General features: G+C 41.2%; 1 protein-coding gene across 1 annotated transcript in view; it reads left to right on the top strand.

Annotated features, from left to right (window-relative positions):
* Positions 1–4,819: 4,819 nt before the first annotated feature.
* Positions 4,820–13,241, top strand: part of ikbkg (inhibitor of nuclear factor kappa B kinase regulatory subunit gamma) — a 111,756-nt gene continuing 103,334 nt past the window's right edge. Inside the window, exon 1 of the mRNA XM_034172075.1 lies at positions 4,820–5,187. The gene's annotated coding sequence lies outside the window, so the exon portion shown is untranslated. The remainder of the gene's footprint in view (positions 5,188–13,241) is intronic.

Genomic DNA, 13,241 nt, shown 5'->3' with positions numbered 1-13,241 from the left:
GAATAACATACTTTACATACTTTTAACCAACTCTTAACTGTATTTATATTGTTCTGAAGGCTTTTATGTAAATGTATATTTATTACAAACCTTTTTAACATTTTAAGAACTTTCCTATTTTTAACTATTTTTAATATGACATCACCTTATGAGTTATCATTATTTATTGGCGCTGTCCTGAGCATAGTGTTTAAAGGCGTGCTATCCTTCTAACCTATCACAGAGACACCTCAAGGATAAAGGTAATTCTCTAAACTCTGCCTGAGCAGCTGGGATTGATGACATCTTGAAAGCTCCACAACATACACAGAGGGCCTGAGCTTGTATCTCACTGAGTTTTTGTAGATTAGATTTTGCATCTGATCTGTATACAATGCATGTATAATCTAAGGTAGGTCTTATTAAGGCAGTATAGATTTGCTTCAGAGACTTCATGCTAGCTCCCCAATTACTTCCTGCCAGACACCTAATTGTATTTGCTGCCTTTTTACCTCCGCCAGCAAAGTTGGGCGGAGGTTGTCTTCACCCTTGCTTGTTTGTTTTTTTGTGAACAGCCTGTAACCCATAACTTTTTCATATATTGTTCCGATTTTCTTTAAACAGAGGATTCATATCCTGATAGGCAAGAAATGATTCAATGTTCAAAGTCATAGGTCAAAGGTCAAAATCAGGCAAACTCTTGAAATATTGGAAAAATCCCTATCCATTAATGTTGAATGAATTTTTAAAAATTCATAACTCTTTCAAAAAAACATAGAATTTCTTTCATATTTGAAAGCATTATGTAGGATGGTATCCTTTATCGGCTGACAAAGTTTGATCCAGATCTGATCCAGATTAAAGATTTTTTTTTGGCCATTTAAATTTAACACTGAAAACCCCCATTTAATGTATATTTTACATTATACCATGGTCAGTGAGAATTCTATATCTAACTGGCGTGCATTATTTTCGTGTATTCGAACACGTACTCCGGCGAGTTAAGTCACTGTAATAATCACTCCACTCTAGTCATCACCATAGCAACGCGCAAATCAGTTGGCGCAGATCAGCTGTGTTTTGACAGGTGAATGACAGAAAAGTGATAAAACATGGATTTCCAAGTGAATTTTAATATTTTTGGCCAAAATTAAACGTTTGAGGAATGGAAAGAGGAGGAGAGCAAACGAGAAGAACAGCAAAAACAACGGCGTAAAGATTTAACATCGGATGAACTGGACAAGATTGAAGACGGGAAAGAAGAGACCACGAAAAAAGTTAACTTAAATAAATATGTGTGTTAGCTCACTGTGTGGGACCATGATATAAGCAGATTAAACAACGAGAAGCCGTGCAAATACGGTTTGAATGCATTTCGTGTCGTGGTGTTTACGACTCCGTGTTTAATCCTTACTTATATCTTAATCAAACGGGCCCCAATTACTCTCATATTTGAAAGTGAAGTGGAGACTGACACTAACTATCACCTGACAAAGTTTGATCCGGTGTTCTGATCCAAACTGTGGATTTTGTGGACATTTGAATTTAATGTTGAAACGCCCATTTGGTGAATATTTTGCATTATATCTCAATCAAAAGTGCCTCAGTTTCTCTTATTTTTTGTTATGGACTTACCTGCACCACCAGAATTGGATGGACGTTCCAATTTTATGCCTGGTTGTCTATCTTCTAGTTATTATTTGGAACCAAGTGCCAAAAAGCAATGACAGATTGTGCATAGCAGAGATAACCAATGCTCTGTGACAGTTAGCGGAAAAGAATTCAGAAACCAAAAAAATGAAAAAAAACAACAACAACAACAAAAAAACAACAACTTTTCAAGTGTATGAACTAAATACAAATGCCTGGCATTTGATCACATCTAATTTAGCTTATGAAACGCCACTTGTAACATGACTTTGACATTGAAATTTTTTTTCCAGAAGAAATTTTGTGGAATTGGAAACTAGTGTTGGTGGAGGTTTTTTTTTTTTTTTATTTTTTTTTTTTTTATTATTATTATTATTTATTTTTTTTAATAAATTTGCAAAAAAAAAAAAAAAAAGTTGTCATTATGGGGTGTTGTGAGTAGAATTTTGAGGGGGAAAAATGAATTTACTCCAGTTTGGAATAAGGCTGTAACATAACAAAAATGTGGGAAAAGTGAAGCGCTGTGAATACTTTCCAGACGTACCGCAAACCAGAGATACCCGTGGGACTGAAATATATATAATAGGAATTATGTATTACATATAAAATCCTACAATTTTGCCAACATAATTGACACCAGATCAATCCACAGGCACACAGGGTTTTTATTTTATTTTTTAAATGGGAATTTTCCACCTTAGTTCCTTAAATAAATCCTGTCTGTACAAGCACTTTTAAAAAAAAGTATTTATTTACATGAAAAGCCACAGGAGGCTGAGACAAGCAGCCCTGGGCACACCATCCTGTTCGATGCCAGCCCTTGAGAGCAGGGCTATCTCCGGCTCACCATGTGAATGCCTGTATTCTCAAGGACAGAGATCCTGGTGAGTTGCAATGGGAATAGGTCAGTCTGATATTTATCAATGTCTATGTCCAAAAGTATTATATCCATGTTCTTCTGTCTTTGTTGAGCCCAGCACCTCAGGATGCCAGTCCATCACAGGGCCATATATAGACAGGGTCAGTTTAAAGTTTTTAATTCATCTAACATGTAGGAGTAAGCCAGAGCACCCAGAAAGAATGCACACAAACAAAGAGAGAACATGCAAACTCCACACAGAAAGGCGCCAGGTGGGAGTCAAACCCACGACCTTCTTACTGTGAGGGAACAATGCTAATCACTAAGCCACCGTGCTGCCCTCTAAACAGCACACTTGCACTTAAAAAAGTGGGCCCGAAATACGAGGGCTGTCCGTAAAGTATAGGTCCTTTTTATTTTTTTCAAAAACTACATGGATTTCATTCATATGTTTTTACGTCAGACATGCTTGAACCCTCGTGCGCATGCGTGAGTTTTTCCACGCCTGTCGGTGACGTGATTCGCCTGTGAGCACTCCTTGTGGGAGGAGTTGTCCAGCCCCTCGTCGGAATTCCTTTGTCTGAGAAGTTGCTGAGAGACTGGCGCTTTGTTTGATCAAAATTTTTTCTAAACCTGTGAGACACATCGAAGTGGACATGGTTCGAAAAATTAAGCTGGTTTTCAGTGAAAATTTTAACAGCTGATGAGAGATTTTGAGGTGATTCTGTCGCTTTAAGGACTTTTCACGGTGCGAGACGTTGCGCTGCGCTCTCAGGCGCCGTCATCAGCCTGTTTCAAGCTTAAAACCTCCACATTTCAGGCTCTATTGATCCAGGACGTCGTGAGAGAACAGAGAAGTTTCAGAAGAAGTCGGTTTCAGCATTTTATCCGGATATTCCACTGTTAAAGGAGATTTTTTTAATGAAAGACGTGCGGACGGGTCCGCGCGTCGGGACGCAGCGTCGCGGCGCGGCGGCACAGGAAAAACACCTCCGTGTTGATACCATTTGTAAAATCCAGGCGGCTTTTGATGGCTTTCAGTGGAGTGAGTATATGAGAAATTGTTTATCAGCTGGAGATGTTCCAACTTGTCCTCAAGGCTTCCAACAGAGGTGTTTTTCCTGTGGCGGAGCGTCGTGGCGGCTGCGAGCCGACGCTGCAATCCGCCTGCACGTCTTTCATTAAAAAAATCTCCTTCAACAGTGGAATATCCGGATAAAATGCTGAAACCGACTTCTTCTGAAACTTCTCTGTTCTCTCACGACGTCCTGGATCAATAAAGCCTGAAATGTGGAGGTTTTAAGCTTGAAACAGGCTGATGACGCCGCCTGAGAGCGCTGTGCGACGTCTCGCACCGTGAAAAGTCCTTAAAGCGACAGAATCACCTCAAAATCTCTCATCAGCTGTTAAAATTTTCACTGAAGACCAGCTTAATTTTTCGAACCATGTCCACTTCGATGTGTCTCACAGGTTTAGAAAAAATTTTGATCAAACAAAGTGCCAGTCTCTCAGCAACTTCTCAGACAAAGGAATTCCGACGAGGGGCTGGACGACTCCTCCCACAAGGAGTGCTCACAGGCGAATGACGTCACCGACAGGCGTGGAAAACTCACGCATGCGCACGAGGGTTCAAGCATGTCTGACGTAAAAACATATGAATGAAATCCATATAGTTTTAGAAAAAAATAAAAAGGACCTATACTTTACGGACAGCCCTCGTATAAACACTTACCGTGTTTTATGTTTATTCTGATTTCAGAAGAAAGCATGCGTCCTTCCATGAAGCAATCTTCAGAAAAAAAATGTGCACTCCAAATACAGACCTGTTTTATGGCTCTCCAACGTTCGATGTAAAGCTCACATTCTGCCCATCATCTCTGTCATTAGAGCCCTTAGCCACAACACACCTATGAGGCATATTTCCACACTGAACAACATCGAAGACCTCCTACAGTGATGTCACATGCACATTGCAGCTTCAAAAGAAAGCAGGAATGTGGAAATTTGAAATCTTACAAAATTGCCAAATTGTCTGTTGATCGTGCTTTTAGTGTATTATTTGTGACTTCATACATTGTGTACAATCATGTTATGGAAAGCATAACAAACCATGACAGTTGCACTTTAGTAGGTTGGAAATAATTTTAGCATGATGGTTATGGCCATACCACCACTTGGGGGCGCCCTTGCGAATACAGGCCTGGGTACATTGAGGCTGACAAAGGTGATCAAAAACACTCCAATCCAGAAGGTGGCGATGCTGCACCTAACAGTCGTTTGCTGACCGCCGCAACACCCTTGTAAGAAGAAGTCGGCGCTCATGCGTAGAACGAATCGTTTCCGGAAAGGATCGCGCACTGACAGCGGACTTCGGGGAAAAACAGTCCGTGTGTGTGTTTCCGGAGTTAGCAATAGTCACATCGATTTTCACTCAGCCTAAAAAACAAACAAACCCAAAACATAGCGAATTCGCCTGACCGTTTGGCAAAATGTCACGTGGACGACATATAATTTGTTGATGTAGTTCGATGTATACATGTTTTTGCATTTTGTTGGTAGCTGACGTTAAACCTGTTTGTTTTCTAAGTTATCCTGGTTAGTTAGCGTTAGCTACTTTGCTAACTTACGGTAACACCAACGAAAGCTTTTAACAAACTGACAGCTTGACCGCATTTCAGGCAACCTAAAGGTGAAACCAGGTAAGTTATTTTTGTGTGCATTATTTGTGTTAAAGCGTTTGTAGCCGGTTTGGTTTAACCCTTGAAATAAATGCGGGTAGCTGGAACAAAAACGTTCATGTCACATCAGTTATTGAACGTAAATTGAATGTTCTATTATTATCATTATGATTATTATGTGCTAGAGGAAATGCATTTAGCGTTATTTTAAAATCAGCAATGTGTTTCCCAGCCGAGCAGTCCGCCTCATGACGATGATGTAATGTTTTCTTCCACACTGATGGCTGCATGTGAGTTATTGTTGCTCAAAACCGTTTTTGGCAGGTAATGAGTAACTCAGAAGACAGACACAGACGGCAAAGTTGACAGCAACCCTTTGTACCACTATCACTTTATTTATACCTAAAAGTGTTGCATTCTTAATTCAAAAATTATTATTATTGTACAGACGGTTGCCCAGTTCCGGATCACCTTTTTTAAAGTCCCGCTATACAGAGCTGTAATGCAGCTGAATATCCTTTATTGCGTATTGTTGTATTGGGCATTTGGATGTTATCGCGCTGAAAAAGTCTGGATGGTGTAGCCCTTCTACTTAAAGTGTGAAGCCACATTATGTGTGGCGCAAATATTTTGCCGGAAATGGATCACTTTGCCCGGTTCTGGATCACAGCGCTCTCTGTCACTTTGGGGGCATTCCTGGCATCTGGCTGGAGCCCTTCTAATGCAGAATGATACACTGTGTTTTGAACACAAAATGATATAAATTATACTTATTTAGATGAGAATTTACTTGGTTTCGAAAGGCGCCGTTAATACGTTTTTTACGAGCAAAAATTGAAGTGTGGAGGTGAGATTTCTCCCGAATTAAAAACTAAAAGCCCCCACATTCATGCCCATTCGTGATGTTGAGATGACCCCCAAAGTCCACACAGCTCACAAGTACTGACACGAGGCTGCTGCTTCAGTGATCCACAACCGGCAAATTTTCGCGTCGGAGATAAATGCGTGCAGCAATTAAACAGCAAGACATAACACACTGACATTTTCTACCCAAGTAAGTACGAGGGTAGGCTGAAAAGTTCTAAGGCTCCCCATGAAGGAATAATGCATTAACTGCATTATAGTGAGCCTTAGAACTTTTCAGCCTACCCTCGTAACTATTTTCCCACTCTAGAACCAAAAACACCGAATGGCTAACTCACTTTTGCAACGTTTTAGAGATCGTTACTTTAAAACTTGCAGGAATGAGTGAGTGAGAAAAAGCGCGCACACCGCAGACACCGGGATGTTTTGATTCCTCTGCTGATCACAAGGATGGCTGGATCCGGTTGAGCTTGTGGTCGTTTGTAGACAAAACATCAATCTTTCCATTGGTACCAAGTATTAGCTTATTCATGCTGATTACGAGAAACGACGGCGCAAATACTACAGCAGTGATCCGGAACTGGCAATGATCCGGAACTGGGCAAGTGACTGTACCTGTCAGTTGATACACTGGGACGAGGCTGATAGAATCACACAGCCAGTACACTCTGAGTGCTAGTCCCAAGCCTGGATAAATGAGTGGGGTTGCGTCAGGAAGGGCATCCACACCAACATAACCATGCAGAGTACAAATTGAATTTCCATACCTGTGTCAGGAGCTCTGCACTCACCCTGCCTTCGTGGCGCATGCATCATTTCGGAGCGTCAGCCACGGTTCACAGATTGTCACCTTGTTTCTGCTTAAAACTGCACCCCAGTCACCATCTGTCTCAGCGACAGATATCTGAAGCTTTTATACAACAATCATTCCACATAAAAGACAGGGGAGAGATCGCAACGTGACAGCTACACGTCTGAGACTGAGTCTAAATCTCTCCACCCAAAGCGATTAAATAGAATAATGTGATTATTTACCATTAGATGAAAAAGTAAAACCTCTTAAATCATCCTAAAATCAGTTTTAAGCAGAAACAAGGATGTTTTAAGCAGAAACGAGGTGATAATCAGTGAGTTGGTACTGACGCTCTGAAATGACATAGGCTCAGCAGCATGTCAGACTGAGACGTGCTGCTGTGGTGCTCTGATCGCTTCCCATGTCTTTTATTATGAAATAATGCTGAATTATGTGTAATGATTGTTGTACAAACGCTTCAGATATCTGTCGCTGAGATAGATGATGACTGGAGTGAAAATCAGTGAATTGCTGCTGATTCTCAGAAATGATGTTGCAGACGCCCCGAAATGATGCATGTGCAGTGAAGGCAGGGTGGACCGATTTTTAGGGAGTACTGTTCAGTCGGCAACACTGGGATAAACAAATGCTGCTGTTGCCCAACAAGGTGCCGGCGGAAATTGGGCTACTGCTGGGCAAAGAAGAGGTGGAGGAAAATGTGTTCACACACAGTGGGAGAAGAGGAAAACTAGAAGAGTGGATGTGAGAGTTGGGACTGTGAATGTTGTCAGTATGACTGGTAAAGGGAAAGAGCTGGCTGATATGATGGAGAGGAGAAAGGTTGACATATTGTGTGTGCAAGAGACCAAGTGGAAGGGAAGTAAGAGCAGGAGCATAAGGAATGGGTTCAAGTTGTTGTATCATGGTGTAGATGGGAAGAGAAATGTGCTGGTGACATTTTAAAGGAAGGGTATGTTAAGAGTGTTGGAGGTTAAGTGAGTGTGTGACAGGGTGATGAGTGTGAAGTTGGAAATTGAAGGGGTGATAATAAATATCATCAGTGCATATGCCCCACAGGAAGGTTGCAAGATGATGGAGAAAGAAGATTTCTGGAGTGAGTTAGATGAGGTGGTGGAAAGTGTGCCTGAGCATGAAAGAGTGGTGATCAGAGCAGACTTCAGTGGGCATGTTGGCAAAGTGAGGGGGTTGATGAGGAAGTAATGGGTAGATATGGTATGAAGAACAGGAATGTGGAAGGGCAGATGGTAGATGATTTTGCATAAAGGATGGAAAAGGCTGTGTGTGAATACCTACTTTAAGAAAAGTGAGGAGCACAGGGTGACATAAGAGTGGAGACAGGTGCACACAGGTGGACTACATAGGTGGACTTCTTTGTAGGACATGCATATTAAAAGAAACTGGAGACTTGTAGACTGTAAGGTGGTGGCAGGGGAGAGTGCAGCTAGACAGCATTGGATGGTGGTTTATAGGTTGACTTTAGAGGTGAATAAGAAGAAGAGAGAGCTCAACAAAGGATCAGATGGTAGAAGCTGAAGGAAGAAGACTGAGTGAAATTCAGTGAGATTTGGTGGTGGAACAGAGACATCCAGGAAAGCATAAGGAGAAAGAGGTTGGCGAAAAAGAATTGGGATTGTCGAAGAGATGAAGAAAGTAGACAGGACTACAAGGAGATACAGCTTAAGGCGAAAGAGAAGTGGCAAAGCTAAGGAGAAAGGACCTTTTAATCTAAAATAAACTGTTAATTTCTGGATGTAACAGCAGTTATGAACATAGCTGCTGCTGGAGGATGTAATTTTTTAAATTACTGCTCTGCTTCACAAAGTTTTGTCTCTCTGCAACCCTGAACTGAAATTTGACAGAGTCTCTGCCTGTTTAACTCAGACAGAGCTACTCAGCTTTTCAGTAGTGCCCTGCAAAAACATTGAGCTGTTGCACACGTAAAAAGAAAACAAAACACAGTCCTCTGCTGCAGGAACAGATCCAATGAGTGCCTCAATGAACAAGAATTCAGAAACAATTGAAAAAAACAAACAAACCTGACAACTCCATAAAAACTTTGATTCAAATGCATGAACTGCATACAGGAAATCTGACATATAATGGATTCAGGTTGACCAACGAATTTTGTCCATTATAATTAAAATCTGTTGTATGTGTAAAACAGTCAAAATCTGTTATTTGTATAAAATGGACAAAATCCGTTATATGTATAAAACAATCATTAACCTCCAAACCAGTGATACAATACGTACAACTTCCTGCACAAATTGCAGGTCATTTGAGCATCTCTTTATGACTTTGTGTTGTGAAGTTGGTCATATTTGTGGACTTTTCTCCCAAACGTATTTGATCTATGATCGAAATGTAATAAGCGGTCGCACTGCAAAAATCTTTTAAAACATAACGGGACAGGAAGGAGTGAAAACGTACAAGTCAGGAATAACCACCTTTTGTGGTCTCTGATTTAGCAGGTGTATGGGTTCGTAGCCACACAGGGCTGTGATCTAATGCAGTTTGGTTAGTCGCACCCAGGGATATGTGTGAAATTTAACACCATATTACAGTGCAGGCAACAAGCAGCATTTTGTTAATAAACATTGGCCTTGAATAACGGCCTGCCTCGTTTAGGTCCCATGTCTGAGCACCGTTTTCAAAAATAAATGGCCGGTCTTTAAGGAAAATACATTAGCCACTTTCCTCGAATCGGCGAGTACAAGTGTGGAACTTCATTTTGTACCTCTGTTACTGGGCTCATCCAGACTGCTCTGTCTGGTATATGCAAGGGGTTTTTAATGGAAATACATTATGATGGGGCGGGACGTTTTGTTCAATGTAAGTAAAAATTAATTTTACAAAATCTGTTATACACGGTGTTTTCTTACATGGAAAACCACAGAAAAGCAAATCACAAACGCTTTCGGACTTCTGCTTTTGTCTGGTGAGTGTGAATATCCGGTTTATACGATGACTGTTTAGCTGAATTTACTGTATACTCCTGACATTTGATCACATCCAATTCTTATGAAAAGCCACTTCTAACAGGACTTTGACCTTGAAAATTTTTGCCAAGGTAAAAATTTGTGGAATGGGAAAGTAGTGTTAGCGGAGGTTTGCACTGTACGAGTGCAGTGCTGTAGTTATGGTAATTGGAGTGAAGCTTTCTGGCCAGCCAAGTTGGCAAGCACATGATCTGATGTCAGTTGAACTTTTGTAGTGAACTGTATCGCTGGACTGGAGTATTCATCAGGCCTGACTTACAGACATTTGGTTCAATAATATATGCATCCTTTTGTCACAGATGTACAGTAACAAGGTTTATTTCAGCCAGAGTATGACCCAGAAATCATAGGTTGCAGGTTGCAGTTGGATGTGAAAACTTACTCTTTGCTTGAGTGTGTTATAGCATTGAAGTAATATTTCTCTGTTGGCTTCTAATGGTCTTAAATGTCAAAACTAAAGATTGAAAATCGAGCAGGCCTAGATTACTGCAGTGCTACCTACAAATGTAAGAAGGAGCACTGCAGTTCACGTAATTCTTCCTGTCTATCAGGGGAAGTACCTTGCACTAACATGTCATCATGTTGACTGGCAGAACACTACCTTCCAAAATCCTGAGCCCTTGTTGAGCGATGAAGATGAAAGTGCAAAATCATTTTTATTTGCTATTATATGAGTTTGATGGGTACCTCATATTGCATCTATATTATATGGTATACGAGGTCTGTCCAAAAAGTAACGGAACTTTTTATTTTTTTTCAAAAACTATATGGATTTGACGTGTGATTGCATCAGCCATGCTTGAACCTTCGTGCACATGCGTGAGTTTTTTCATGCCTGTCGGTTGCGTCATTCGCCTGTGGGCAGGCTTTGAGTAAGCACTGGTCCCCCCCTCGTCGGATTTTCATTGTCAGGGAAATGTCTGAATGATTTGGAGCTTTACTGCATCAAATTTTTCCAGAAACTGTGAGAGACAGCCAGGTGGAAACCATTCGCTAAATTCAGATGGCTTTCAGGGACGATTTTATGGGGATCACACAGATTGAGGAGTGTTACAGCCGGTTTAAAGACCGCCCACAGCGGCTGAGAGCGGTGATCGACAGGCTCAAACGACCAGATCATTTCCAAACTGAATGCTGTGTTGATCCGGGACGTCGTCTGACTACCACAGAAATGGCAGAAGACGTAGACATCAAGACTTTTTCGGCACATTCCACTGTTACAGGAGTTTTTGTCATGGAAAGAGGAGAGGAGGAACGCGCCACAAAGCCGCGAATGGCGCGGGACAAAATCACAGGAATTTGCGCGTCGGGACGGAGCCGCATGGCGCAAAGCAACGCCGTGATGAAGCCTCACAGGACATGTTCTGGCATGTCCAGCTAATCCACAATTTCTCGGATAGTCACACGACTGAAAAGCCACCGAAAGCCTCCCTGTGAGACCAACACGGAGTGGTTTTGTGCCGCGCCATTCGCGGCATGGTGGCGCATTCCTCCGCTCCTCTTTCCAGACAGTGGAATGTGCAGAAAAAGTCTTGATGTCCACGTCTTCTGCCATTTCTGTGGTAGTCAGACGACATCCCGGATCAACACAGCGTTCAGTTTGGAAATGATCTGGTCGTTTGAGCCTGTCGATTGCCGCTCGGAACGCGGCGCGCTCTTCAGCCGCTGTGGGCGGTCTTTAAACCCGGCTGTAACACTCCTCAATTTGTGTGATCCCCATAAAATCGTCCCTGAAAGCCATCTGAATTTAGCGAATGGTGTCCACCTGGCTGTCTGTCACAGTTTTTGGAAAAATTTGATGCAGCAAAGCTCCAAATCATTCAGACATTTTCCTCACAATAAAATCCGACGAGGCGGGGGGGTGGACCAGTGCTCACTCAAAGCCTGCCCACAGGCGAATGACGCAACCGAAGGTGTGAAAAAACTCACACATGCGCACGAAGGTTCAAGCTTGGCTGATGCAATCACACGTGATTCAAATCCATATAGTTTTTGAAAAAATAAAAAGGTCCGTTTACTTTTTGGACAGACCTCGTATTTATGGTATAACTGTTCCTATTGATAAGTCAGTCTTCTGAAGTAGGTCAAGCTTGATGTTCTAACAATTCTGATGACAAAGATGGAAATTTGACACATGACATTTCCCAAGGGAAGATTCTTTTTTGTTTTAAATTGGGAATATAGCATAGTTCCAAGCCTGTTAATGAAAATATATTCATATTTTTATGTTCCTGTATCATCATTGTGCTATAAAATAAGGCTTTCGGCTGTACACATGCTTGTTATTGCATATATTTGGTTACAGCTGTGCAATTGTTAAAAGCAAACACATTAGTGAGGTAGGAAAATACATTTTGCACAGTTAGCCCCATAATGTACAAATAATGTTTGAGTTCAATGGTACGAATATTTCACCAAATTAAATATTCGTTCCATTGAAAGAATGTAAAAACATTCATTATTTGTTTTATATAATGGCTAAAATAGATCCTTGTCATTTGATATTTTCTCATTTATAACAACAGAAAAGGGACTTACATTTAGGTGTTCCACTGCAGCTAAAGTCCAAATTGTGACATGTAGTCCAGTGATGCTGTGCACTGACTTCAGACTTCCGTAAAAAAAAGACTTTGTGTAGTTCCTCAGTCCAGCCAAAAAGCACGTCAGCTTTTCATCTGAACAGTTCTTCATGCATCCAGACGGTTACAGCGGAGTCAATTTTGTGTGTGTGTTACAAGAATTACAACCCCTGGCAAAATTATGGAATCACTGGCCTTGGAGGATGTTCATTCAGTTGTTAATTTTGTAGAAAAAAGCAGATCACAGACATGACACAAAACTAAATCATTTCAAATGGCAACTTCTGGTTTTAAGAAACACTATAAGAAATCAACAAAAAAAATTGTGGCAGTCAGTAACGGTTACTTATTTAGACCAAGCAGAGGGAAAAAAATATGGACTCACTCAATTCTGAGGAATAAATTATGGAGTCACCCTGTAAATTTTCATCCCCAAAACTAACACCTGCATCAAATCAGATCTGCTCGTTAGTCTGCATCTAAAAAGGAGTGATCACACCTTGGAGAGCTGTTGCACCAAGTGGACTGACATGAATCATGGCTCCAACACGAGAGATGTCAATTGAAACAAAGGAGAGGATTATCAAACTCTTAAAAGAGGGTAAGTCATCATGCAGTGTTGCAAAACCTGTTGGTTGTTCACAGTCAGCTGTGTCTAAACTCTGGACCAAATACAAACAACATGGGAAGGTTGTTAAAGGCAAACATACTGGTAGACCAAGGAAGACATCAAAGCGTCAAGACAGAAGACTTAAAGCAATATGTCTCAAAAATCGAAAATGCCCAACAAAACAAATGAGGAACGAATGGGAGGAAACT

Source organism: Thalassophryne amazonica, chromosome 6 (assembly GCF_902500255.1).
Source record: "Thalassophryne amazonica chromosome 6, fThaAma1.1, whole genome shotgun sequence".
Classification (NCBI taxonomy): domain Eukaryota; kingdom Metazoa; phylum Chordata; class Actinopteri; order Batrachoidiformes; family Batrachoididae; genus Thalassophryne; species Thalassophryne amazonica.
This window is presented reverse-complemented; position numbering and strand designations above follow the sequence as displayed.